The sequence below is a fragment of the Telmatherina bonti genome (genome assembly GCF_933228915.1).
Source record: "Telmatherina bonti genome assembly, chromosome: 1".
In the NCBI taxonomy this organism is placed as follows: domain Eukaryota; kingdom Metazoa; phylum Chordata; class Actinopteri; order Atheriniformes; family Telmatherinidae; genus Telmatherina; species Telmatherina bonti.
In genome coordinates this window covers 24,715,920-24,728,980 of record NC_136619.1, presented here as the reverse complement: position 1 = coordinate 24,728,980, position 13,061 = coordinate 24,715,920, and the positions used below count along the sequence as shown (strand labels likewise).

General features: G+C 36.0%; 1 protein-coding gene across 1 annotated transcript in view; it reads left to right on the top strand.

Moving 5' to 3' along the window:
• Positions 1–13,061, top strand: part of hnf4b (hepatic nuclear factor 4, beta) — a gene marked incomplete at both ends in the record, with an annotated part of 56,386 nt that overhangs the window by 42,663 nt on the left and 662 nt on the right. The window lies entirely within an intron of this gene.

Below are 13,061 nucleotides of genomic sequence, written 5' to 3'. Positions count from 1 at the left end.
AATTTCACCCAAAAGCTGAATATCCCTAACTTTTTGTGAATAGTGTGTATATATATATACATATATATATATATATATATATATATATATATATATATATATATATATATATATATATATATATATATATATATATATATATATATATATATATATATATATATATATATATTCCTCCAATGAGAAACACATCTGTTTGTCAATATGGTAAGAAAACGTGTGCCTGTTCATCCAGTCAAGCCAGCAAAGTCCATCATCCAGATGTTTTCACTTCTCTCTCAAGCGGCAGAGACAGACAGCAGTCTTCTTTGTGTTATGGATTTGTAACTAGAAACCACTCCTAAATATAGCTGCACAGAAAGCTGCTCTCAACATGGAATAAATTTCCACCAGGCAGCTTGTAAAGAGAAGTTGCACTTCATGATTTAACTTGATTGTTTGACCATGGGCAAAATAGTGAGTGCTGCGTGGCAGAAATATTGTGCAAGATAAGATCTGCTGTCAGCACAACATAAATCATCCTATTAAGGGGAATATATAATTATTTCTCTGCCCTTGGTTCTCCAAAGTAAATCCAAACAAAATAGGGTGCATTTAGATCTGGTTTATATTACTTCCAGGTTTTTAGACTTCACCAGGACAATAACAAAAGAACTGTGTACTGTACTATCCAATAAACATTGTACAATTTAACCTGATGAAGACAGAAAAGAGGATGTCCTCCCAAGTTTGCGGCTTACATAACACCACTCAGTGATCAGTCAGCAATAAAGTGAAACCATAAAGTGATTCTTTTTCAAACTATGTGGCAATTTACAAGTTTGCCTCAAAAGCTCTAATGTCTTGAAAAAAATATCTGCAAACCTCTAAGTCCCACTTTTTGAGAGATATCCATGTCACTGTGCAAGGTGATACAAAGCTTCAAAAGGTTCTTATTAGTGCAGAATTAGTCTGTTTACCTCTTAAAACAAACCTAATAAGGAAACAAACTGCTTTAAGGTCATGGAAAAACTCTAGTTTGAAGACAACTATGTGCTATAATTCATTTTTAAATTGCTGGAATGTTGGCTGCAACATGTTTTTGTAGCTGAAATCACGATCTATTGTGATAAACCAAGAAAACGTCACTTTGAAGAACCACTGAAAGCAAAGGTCCAGGTGTAATCTGGAGACCCTCAGGAAAAACTTAACTAGCTACACTGAATAAAGATCTCCTGACTTAGAAAACCAGCCCTGCATGTGTTAAGCAAGACTCTTTTAAAGTATATTACATTGTGATTAAAGTCAGAATTACTGGCAGTCTTTCTTTTCAAGCACATAACACAGAGTATTAGTCTTAAATGTTTATACACCAATAATATAGCTTGATTTTAATTTAACGTCAGTGATCATCAAAGCACAGAATGATAATAAAAAATGTATATCTGTTTTATAAATTGCTTATAATTGGTCTCTATCATGTAAAACTGTGTCCCTGATAGTATCAAATGTGTTTTACTGTTCATTTTAGTATCTAACTTCCTAATTATAACTTTGTGTTGTTTTTTTGCAACACCTGAGAGTTTATTGAAACATCCTTATCACACCTTTTTTGCCTTCATTTCTAAAGATATTTCACATTTTTTGCCCCTAGAATTCCCACATGGCAATAACAGTCATCAGTACAATTTAAGAAAGTATGAAGTGCATTTTTACTTCTGTCTTCCTCTCTTTTTAAATGCTATTTCTTTGAAGTAATTAAATTGTTGCCGTTTTTTCAGCTTGTTGGTCAAATGTCCACCCAGTCACCAGGAAAACTAAGCTAAAAAATAAGTTTTCAAGTTTAGGGAATGTAATGTCGATATTCTATCTTCAGGAAGTGGTGGGGGGTGGTTGGTCATTTTTTCTCATTATCTTTTCTGTGACTGTGAATGTTTGTCAAAGGTACGTGAAACTTAAACACCCGGTTATGTTTAGAAAACTCTCCACCTGATTAAGAATAGTGAATAGAAGAAGTGGTGTGATTTTGGGAAATAAACATATTTAGACAATAAATACAACACATAACCTTAGCTATTATCAAAATGTCAACATGCACCACAAGCTGGCATAGACATCAGGATCCTCCAACTGAGGAAAGTGTGTGTGATTTGTTGTTGTGTACGGTTGGGTCCTAGAAACTTAAAATGGCTGCTAAATTCCCAGCAGGCTGCAATGCTGACAGTGACCAGCTGTAAGAGTATCAAAACAATTGCAAACCTGTGCATCTTTTCATTTCAGTACCTGAATTTAGTCTGATGGGATGTCCATCTGTGTGTTTATTTATGTGTGTGCGTGTCCTTTAAACGCTTTGATTTACTCCTTATAGATGTTCCAGTGATGGTTGTTGAGGAACAAAGTTTTTTTGTCTGAAGGAACATACCCAAAATAAATGATGTAAGTGTTCGTAACCACAAGAGTTGTATCTATAATCTTGGTCTTGAGAGAAAGCTAAAACATGGAAGATAACCACAGAAGTGTCAGAATCAAGCGATGTTTTACTGTAACAGAGAAAATTCACAAAAGAAAATCTGTTAAGCTGAGTTTCTTCCAGTCATTTTGCAACATGTTACGATTGGTTCCTGATGTGTGCAAAGATCTCCGCGCTGTACGTACTCTGCTCCTTGCACAGGGAGCTCTGGTCATGAAGAGTTTAAAACATTAAAGTGGGGACATGGTGAAACCATTCACTGTGCCCTCTAAACACAATAAGGTGCACAAAACAGTCGAAAGCCTTGTGTTGGCAGAGAGAGGGTGGTATTGTATGACACAGATTTTCCTGATTACAAATGATGAAGTCCACCTTAAAATGATCAAGTACACTATTTAGAACAGGCTGTAGCCAGAGAAGATCTTTGAGTTTTAAACTAATGCTTGTACAGCAGAGTTTAGCATAAACTCGCCACTGTCAGGTTGACTTGCATCGTTTGTTTGACCAAGGGAATTCTGGGCAGAGGAGTACAGACAGAAGAGGGGTGACGCGGGGACGCTGGAACAGCTGTGTTTGCTAAGAGAGGGCTGAGCTGTGTGCTGAGTTTCTACTCTGTAACCTTCCAAGAGCTTCACAATGCCGAATTTTGGACAGAATCCACAGATTCCAAAGTAGGGCAATCCTCTCTCTCTCTCTCTCTCTCTCTCTCTCTGTCTCTCTCTCACACACTCTTTCTGTCTCTCTCCCTCTCTCTCTCACAAACACACATATGGACACAAGCACAAATAAGCACACACACATTTACTCAAGAATGTACACAAAAAGCTCCAGCAAATGAAATCCAGTTGAGAGGCAGCAGACTTTTAGGCTTGTTGGCCACCATTATACAGGGAAGCTCTGAGAGCACCTGCTTGCACAGAGACCAGGAACAAACATTAACACAACCACTCACAGTTTTCTTTCCAATGCAGAGAAGCCAGAGAGTAAAAACAAAGTTTTTATGCAACAAATGCAGCAATTAACTCAGGCGCAGATTAAGACATTGAAAAGATGTGTTTTATGGTGCAGAATGTCTTCCAAAATGAGCATTAGTTTCCCTAAATCAATGCATCATGTTGATTTATGTCTCAGTTTAAGGAAAGTTTCCAATCTGGTCATTGGCAGTGGAGTTCCTCAGTGACAGATATGACAGTGAGGATTAAAGTGTTTGTGCTCATCTGAGAATACAGATGGAGAACAGGCACAGAGTCAAACACGCTGTACACTTGTAAGTCTTTTCATCACTCACAGGTAGGAGACTGAGCCTGCAGAGACACAACACATGAATGGCTTCCTAAGTCATCTTTTCAAACCATTTCACATGTTCATACTTCAGAGAACCATGTCACCCATAACATCTGCAATCAGATTTTAATAATTAAACTGTTTTGAGGGAATTGAACACAGTCAAATAATCACTGCTGTCAAACTAAATTTCTATGAACTTTCCTCTGCCTCGTTCAAAAAACCAACAAACAGCAACTTTGGCTGGATTTTGACATCTATGTGCTTAAACAAACATACACAGCATACTACCTGTTTTGATTACCTACCTCCTTTCAGCACTTACTAATACCAACATCAAATTCCTAGAAGTGATTTCTAGAAGTTTAGCAATGAAACAGAAGAAAAGCAAAGTACTTCACCACTCTTCACCATGATCTAAGCGACTTTTTAAAAAAAAAAAAAAAAAAAAAAAAAAAAAAACTTGAAGACACCTGGTAAATATTGGTTTGGAAAATGTAATGATACCGTATCAGATCCCATATATTTGTGATGACTTAGAGCGGATTTAACTACTTCAGATCAGTTTGAGAGACTTGGCCAAGCTTTTGCTACAAATGGGGAAAAATAAAAACTTTCTGTATGTATCTTGTGCGTTGCTCAATTTGTCTTTTAGTCTCCAGTGTGGAAGAAAACTTTCCACTCAGCTGAATCTTTCTTAATCAGACATTTTTCCATGTGAGCCTTGAGACGAGGGACTGTCCAGAAGATGAAGCTGTCAGTGTGAATCATCTTTCATGTCACACTGAATAAACAGTTTTACATGTGGTGAAATCATTTTGCTTCTTAACTACTGTACTGATTGACTATGTTACTGCTTTTGTCATATGGAAGACTTTTTTTACTCACATCACTGACCACACTTCAAAATGAAGCATTTAACTGGTACTAAACGGCTTTGACGAGGTAGTAGCTGGTATTATAATGTGTGCAGGGTCAGGTTACTTAACTTCATCACAGATATAGGCTTGTGGATCACTTTTAACTATTAAAAAAGATATCACTCTTTGAAGAAGAAAAAAAGACTTGGTAAATGTAGAGGTAACTTTGCAAGTGCAAATTATATGCATAAACAATAAATTAGTAGATTTTTAAATTAACTTTTAATATCAAATACATCTTGTGTTAACAGATGTTCCAGTTACTTTAACTTGACTTAGATAGGAACTTTGATTCACAGATACTTAAAGCAACGCAGCATTGCTGTCTAAACTTAAAATTCTTCAAACTACTTCTGCCTGGGTTAGATGGCACAGTAATTCACCACCTTATACTTAAAAATGTTCTTAAGAAAAAAAGCAATTCTGACAAGGAAACTGCATTATTTTTTAAGTCTTACAACAATAACAGTATACTCAGCATTCTCATTTTTGTCACAATAATGATTATTTAGTAAGTAATACTGAGCACAAATATAAACAGATGTGCAGCATCATTGGTTTCAGAACTTGCCAATGATACCTGTGTGAGTCAGATGAGAACTTATCATCGCTGATCTGGTATTTTCAACTCTGCAATCTGCTATGAGCGTGTCTTTAAATCTGTCTGACACATGGGTGACCTCCCAAAAGATATCCTGTTAAATTTGTGAACATCTCATGGAGCTTTTATTCTTTTTCTAAAAGTAAAGCAACTTCGGTCCTTTTGGAGGACTTTAGGTTAAAATAATTTAAATGACAAAGTTTCTACAAACATAGTGTTTGAGTTGAGTAAAGTAAAATATCACAGAGGCTTGCAGTGTCACTTAAAACTTGGTGAAGAAATCAGAGATAATTTATGGAGAAGTGCAACAATGCATTGTTTGAAACTCAGCTCACTATACTTGTTGTTGTTTTATTATTGCATTGCATAATCACACGAAAGCTGAGGGATAGAAGAGGATAGACTGTACCACGATGCTGTTACAAGGTTGTAATTTAGGGAGAACCCAGACTCAGACAGTGGACTGGAGACAAGAAGATTAAGAACTAAGTATACTTAAATGCAACTTACAAACAAAAACACTGCAGAGCAGGAAATTCAAAAAGCCCAAATTTAGCACCAAACATAAATCTAAAATGAAGAGTGGATCATATTAAACATGCTGGAACAAATGGGCAGTAAAATAAACTGGTACCTAATGGTACCTCTGACAGTAAATACATAAAAAAGGTAAAGCATCCATTGAAGTTACAAACAAACAGCCATGCGTGGAGTAAATAAACTGAGACCATGTGGACAACCAAAAACCTGAAAACCATTTCAAACTGGGACTGCTGTTTGTTTTGTGTTTGCTTTAGAGTTTTATTCTATGAACCAGTCAATCACACAGGCGTGATAGGAGATCCGGTGTGGAATAAAATACACTGGACAGACTCTTCAATGGTGTTGTAAGCCCATGGAAACCTGTTTACCAGTCAGCGCAACTCATCGATTCCCAAAAAGCATCTTTGCTGAAGAAACATCTACCAGTCTACTTGAAGTTGACATGCGTCAGCAGGCTTGTTAAACTGTCTAACAGTTCTCAGCAGTTTTATTTCCTGTTACTACTTACCACCCACTCCAACGAGAAGGCGCCATGCTGAGTCCGTAAGCCAGTTGGCTCAGGCATCAGAGTCCAACCACCAGTCCCAAAATACAATTTATGGTTCATGGGAGGTTTTTTTCTTTTCTTTTTGTTTTTTTTTCTTTTCTCTTTTGCGATCCACTCTTAGACTGGTGTCTGAACTTGATTTGGAATATAGCTCTTACAAAAACAGCCATGCACACACTATCAGAATTAGTGCCTATTAATTATAGAATGGAAAATAAGAAACATTTCTTGTTTGTATTTTCTACCATGATAATATACTAGGAGGACTCGTTTAACAAGAAACAGTGCATGTCAATGGAAGTCCAGATACAGCTAAAAAAACATTCCTATAGAATGATAACAAAATCCGGCATAATTACACAGACATAAGCTAATTCTACAGGCATTCATCACAACTGTCTGAATTTCACGTCAGCCTAAATGTAGAGTAAATATGGGCACAAAATATTATAAACTGATTCCTAATGAATCTACTATGGTCTACAAACAAACTCCAGAGTCTTAATCTGGAAATTGTTGAAATCATAGTCATTTTACAGTAGATATCGTGTAGAACCTGCCAGTTTGCTGCTCAAAGTTTCAGAGAAAAGATAGTCCTATTTATCTTTCTGGGAACCAGACCTTTCCCAGAACCCTTCAGCATCACTGCGTGGAAGGCAGCTTGGAAATGATTTTCAGACTCTGATACAACAAACTCATTACGAGGTTGGAAGACATGACTTTCAGCCTGACATTTGTCTTGGCACAAATAGTCAGAGACAGCATGAGAGCAAATGTCATAAATAACATAGGGAAAAAGTGGCCTCATGAAATTAATAACTCATATTGACATAAAACTGGCAATTGACCTTATTTACAATGTTGCAGCTGTTGAGGATTTGAGTAAAATTACATCTCATTGCTCAAATCTTAATGGAATGATTCTGTAGATATGTCCTTTCATAAAGAAGGACAAAATAAACACGTTCCACTTATACTTTTAAATCAATAACCAATTAACTATTTTGTTGGGTGCCAGTTTGATCACTGTGAGGTGTTAATATTGCTAAATTTCACCCTTTGGCATGCCAGTGGGTTGCAGGCTGGACACCGAGTGTTGCGGCAAGATTGCAGAAATGCAAAGCTGTTAAAGAGGAGCAAAGCAGCAATTAGCAAAGTCTGATCTACAAGGAAACATCTAACCTTAACAATCTTTAAACACTGGGTCATTTTGGACAGTAGTGCTTATGACAATATTCAAAACCTGATAAATCTTTTTTTTTCCTCTCTCTCATTTTTTTTGTCTTGTCCAGCATTTAAGCAGGCAGAATGATTTTTTGGACGCTGTTTTATGCTGGGCAAATTTACTTTGCCGAGGGAAGCGTAATAGATATAATGCTCCCCTTGATATTCTGGATTCTTAATTTATTTTTCTATTTTTTTTATTTTTTATTTTATTTTTTATTTTATTTTTTATTTTTTGCATAACTTTTTGTATTGCAAAGTTTGTATGGCTGGACCGGACCGGAGAGGATAGAAGAGAGACAGAGAGAGAATCAAGAAGAAGAAAACAGAAAAACACCTCGTAGAAAGAAAAGAGAGAGAGAAAGACCTCGTTGATCTGATGCTGTTTAGTTCATAATATACCAAAAAATATACTATATACTGCAGGATCTTTCAAATGGGAGAGATGCATCACATCTGCCCTTCATAGTTTGTTGAATATCTTTTAATAAATGGTTGTTGCTTTGAGATGAGGTAAAGTTGGGGTCAGTTGCATGTTGGGAATTAATTTATCTCACAAAATTACAGAAATGAAAATATTCAGATCATTTGAGGGATAGTTTTACGTACCTGGTAGACATAAAGCTACAGTAGCTCACCACTATGTTTTTCTTCACCACTCTTAAGATGAGAGAAAAAAGAGTGCTGGCCAGGCGATTTATCACTTTCCAAGATCCAACACATGTTTTTAATGTGTGAGACTATTTAGATCAATAGTATTGCATTATATTCATGGAACTTTGACAAGGAAGTTCAATACCGGTTTTATCATATTTTGCGGAAAAATTATAAAATAGTGCTACAGCTAAATAACAACCTTATGTGAGTGAACTTCATTTACCTCAAATAACATGATAAATTAGTGAGTTTTGCAGTGTGCAGATTCTTTGTGTTTCTTATAATCCACAGACATCAGCACCCTTTTTGGTCTGAAAAACTTTCACAATAAAGAATAAGTTATATAGAAGATAGTTCTAAAGACACTAAATCCAAGCGGTTTGTTACATTTTGATTCTGAATCTCTGTTCATTCATTATTTTGTTCACTGCTTTTATTACTTTAGGCTGACTGAACAAACTAAGAGCCCATTGAGGGCTGCGGCCATTTTCACCCAAACTCACAGAGCCTCTCCCAGAAAGAAAACTTAAACAGACCAAATGTTTTCCAAAGCATCTTATGTCTTTTCTGTGGCACACTGAGTTCTTGTACAAACTGAGGACAGAGCTATTTAAACAGACAATACCACTGCTCTCAGGCTTTGTTTACTTCAGCTGAACTTTCCACTTGTTTCACTGTTCCAGTCAGAACAAAGTGCCGACAAAGAGTCTGCTACTCATTGGATTCATATGTTTTACACACAGGGCAATAACTAGCAGAGGAGGCACAAAAGGGGCAACCATCCATCACTTGCATGTGATGAGACGCTCCGCTGTGTGATCCTGTGAAACAAGACAAAGCTATGAGTGAGTCTTTTGTGTAACATTTACAATGAGGCTCTCAATATTTAGACTGTATTACTGACCACAGTTTTGCAGCAGCCTATGTCATGCAACCATCATCGGCTTTAAATTCCCCAAGCCTTAAAGGACTGTCATCAGTCTAGGCTAGGAAATATAAAAAGTTCACTTTGTAGTGTACTATGTAGACAAAATCTGGAGATTTACAAGTTTACAATGTCATGTTTATGTTTTTCTGTCTGAAACATAAATAGACATAAACTCCAGAAACAGTTTAATGCAAATTACTTTATTTTTTTTTATTATTTCTTTTTGTGAAGTTTGGTGCAAATTTATGCCCATAAACTGTAAAACTTGTACAATAAGAAAGTGGTGTTGTCTGGTGGTCAGATCGCCACATGATTACCAGGTTTACTGATATTCACTGCCTAAGCTCTCCAGAAGATGAATCTTAAAACATTGGGTTATTTTGAATTTTGCCACACTGTGATATGTCCCATATTTGTCCTTTTGCCAAAACATGTGTAACTTTTCAGTTATCCAAAAGACCAGGTAAAAAAATGGAAATCTTCAAGTCTTGGCTTCACATTTATTCCATGTCTGAATAAGGTTTGATGATTTTGTTTATATTTGGTGTTTTGTTGTTTTTGTTTTTGTGTCAGTATTGCCATCATTTATGTTTATTCTTATCTTCATATTTTTGCAGCACTACTTAATGTATTCTCACTGTGTAATTACAAACTTAAATTGGGTAAAACAGGGACAGAAAAGGATGGATGGATGGATGGATGGATGGATGGATGGATGGATGAATGGATGGATGGATGGATGGATATGGTGTAATTTCCCAACATTTTCTGCTGTGCCCGATTATTTCTTCTTTCTTAATGGAAATGACAAGAGAAGAAGTACCGCTCTAAAAATACAAGGATAATATTTTATACCACCAGACATGTCTGTTGATGAAGCATACATTTTGAGCATCCACTAATGTTGTTGGCTTTGGATCTTTTGAATCTTTTCTTCCCAGAATTAAAATGCGTCACAAAATAGGAAGAAAAAAAAAATGCAACCATCAACAGTGAGATCACTAAGTTCTCAGACTCCATCCTCATCTGTCTGACAAACAATCCTAGTTGTCTCATGTGGGTTGCCTTCTTCTGGGCAAGAAGTCAAACCAATTCCTGATGGAACCTGGCCAGGTTTTCACTGTGGTGGTACTTGTGTTGAAAAGAATAATTGAATAAATATAAGTAGAAATGGGGAGACATTACCATGTAGAACGTCATCATATGAATTTCACTGAGCAGTTTGGCAGCATCAGAGCAGGATGGTGTCTTTTGTGTTTTATGGTTTTAAAGTAAAACATTTCTGTCGCATCACAAAAAAAAAAAAAAAAAAAAAACTTTTTTGTACTTTTAGATTCACAAACACATGAACACTGTGACCCCACTTACATTTTTATTGTCCTTAACAACTTTATCTTTATGTCAGTGTGCCAATTTTTACTAATGAGCATTAAACGTACATCTGGTGGTATTGGGAAAATCAGATATTTTTTGAAAAAATTTCCATCACAAATTGACAAGAACATAACAGAGGTGCATTTCCCACATCTTTCAACCTTTTTTTTGTTTTTCTTCTTATTCTTAGTGTTGATCTTTACATTTCATAGAGTTTCACAATGATCTGCGTCATTCTTGGTTGCTCCTTTGAATTCCCCCATTGGAGATAAGCTTGCATCTTATTTAATCTTTTCCTGAAGGAAATTACAGGCCACAACATGAAAATAGTGAATATCTTAGAGTCTGTCCCCGTACAGGGGATAAACCACATTCAAACAAAAGAACAAATATCTTTGAAATGGTTGAAGATAAAAACTTAAATTTAAAAAAGTGGAAGATGAGCTGAATTTCCATCTAAACATCCCAGTCAATGTACTTGCAAAAGAACAAGACCCATCCCTTTTTAAGTGTTGTCTGTAGGGAGAAGATCCTATTGGTTTGTAGGAGATGGCCAGGAGCAGGCATATGCGGAGGGGTGCACGCTGGAGCCCCTGCTCCATTGCTTCCCGATGCCCAAGCAGCCTTTTGTTCACTTCTCTTTCATTTTTTTTCTTTAGACATGTGCCATGTGAAAGTCTGTTACTGTCGCTCAAAATAACAAATAAAACATAATGATAATCATTTAGATCCTCCTTCAGAAAGTAACATCAAGGCTCTGGCTCACATAACACACATAGACCCTCACTCACCCTGATGTGCAAGACCATAGATAGCAGAACATTACTGGTCTGAACAAACATGTTGGAGGAAATCCTACCATAACACCAGTCTCATCTCTGCCTCACTTCTCTGGCTCATGATGCAGTTAACTCATGACTCTGAGTCTAAGAGTTCCCCACCAAAACTGCTTTTCCTCTCATTGAAATCCATGTGTTGTGCAACTTTTAAATATATCATCACAAAGTGTCCATCACTTATCTTTGTGTTACCAAGATCCAGGTTGAAGAGGCTCTCATCTCGTTAAAAAAAAGTCACTACAATAAGTCTACTCTACAAAATCTTAATAATAAAATTCCCAATATTCAGCTCTGTAGTTAATACATTCAGGATGCCACACCTGTACATGGCTCTCCATGTAGCATCACATAAGCTGTGTTTCAGACGTCAACAGCATAAGTACAATGTGTTGCTCTGATTGCATTTATATCCAGTTTACACTCAACAAACTTGAATTTTTATTTAAATATTAAATTACTGTGGAAAGCTTTGTGATTTAGTGACTGTCATCTTTGTATGTCTGCCAATGACAGCATAATATACAAAGCTGAGTTATAGCTGCCTCAAAACCACACACGTCAACCTGCTGCTTTAACCGAAGTCAGGGTGTTATTAAAGACATTACAGTCCAATAGGAAACATGAATTACTGCTTGATATTTTGTGCGAATCTACCAAGCCGTTTTAAAAGGTAGGTCAAAGTCCCAAAATTAAAACTCAGCTTGAGAAATCGGATTTGTTACCCCTTATCATGTTGATGTTAAAACAAGACAAAGGAACATAATGATTATAAAACTTTATCATCCTGTTTCCCTCCAGAAATATGCAGTTATCTGTGTTAGTCTTCAAATTCATATAACTACCAAGACTATGAACATGTTTACTAAAAACATATTTCATACATCTAATAATACCACTAATAACTTAATAATGCTTTTCCTTTCATTTTGGAGAACTTTGTAATTGGAATCTGGAGTGAGATGCTGATGGTATGAATTCATAGAGCTGTCACTGTAAAGCCAGATATGGGACCTTATCACATTGTAATGTAATAGTTTATTGCAAAAAAGAGAAACGTATCAGGTTATAATGTTAGAAGTTTTACTATGAGAACATGAAATATGAGTACTGCATGCAGATGTTGCTGCGTCCTATTGGAGCAAAATACATGAAATGGAAATTATTCTTGTCAAACAGAAACATTTAATTTGTTTTTGCCAAGGAATAATTGTTCTACTCTGATTTATTGTTAAAAACACAGGAATGTGAGATGGTTATGAGAAACATACACATGGCATGTGTGTCTGGTTGTGTGTGTTGCTTTTGGTTAACATACCAGTGGTTCCACCTATGGCCTTGCTGTCTTCTGAAAACCTAAATCATAATTATATAGGTTAAATGCACCACTGGCAGTAAGAAAATTAAGTTGCTTCATGAGGACATATCCTGTCTGGTTTATCACACTGTCTTCCAAGGTAGTAATAGTAATAGTAATAGAAATAGTAATAGTTGTGGATTTAAAAATGTGTAAGTTCATGACTGCAAGTATGTGTTGTTAACCATTTGCTGGCATGGATTCATAATAGTTTTTATTGTATGTGTAAATACCAGACAGTTTTTGTGGCTTCCAAACATTCTAAAACTAACATTTAAAAGAAAGAGAAATGAATAGATGAGTTTCATCTTTGAATACAGTAGAAATATTTAAAAACTAAA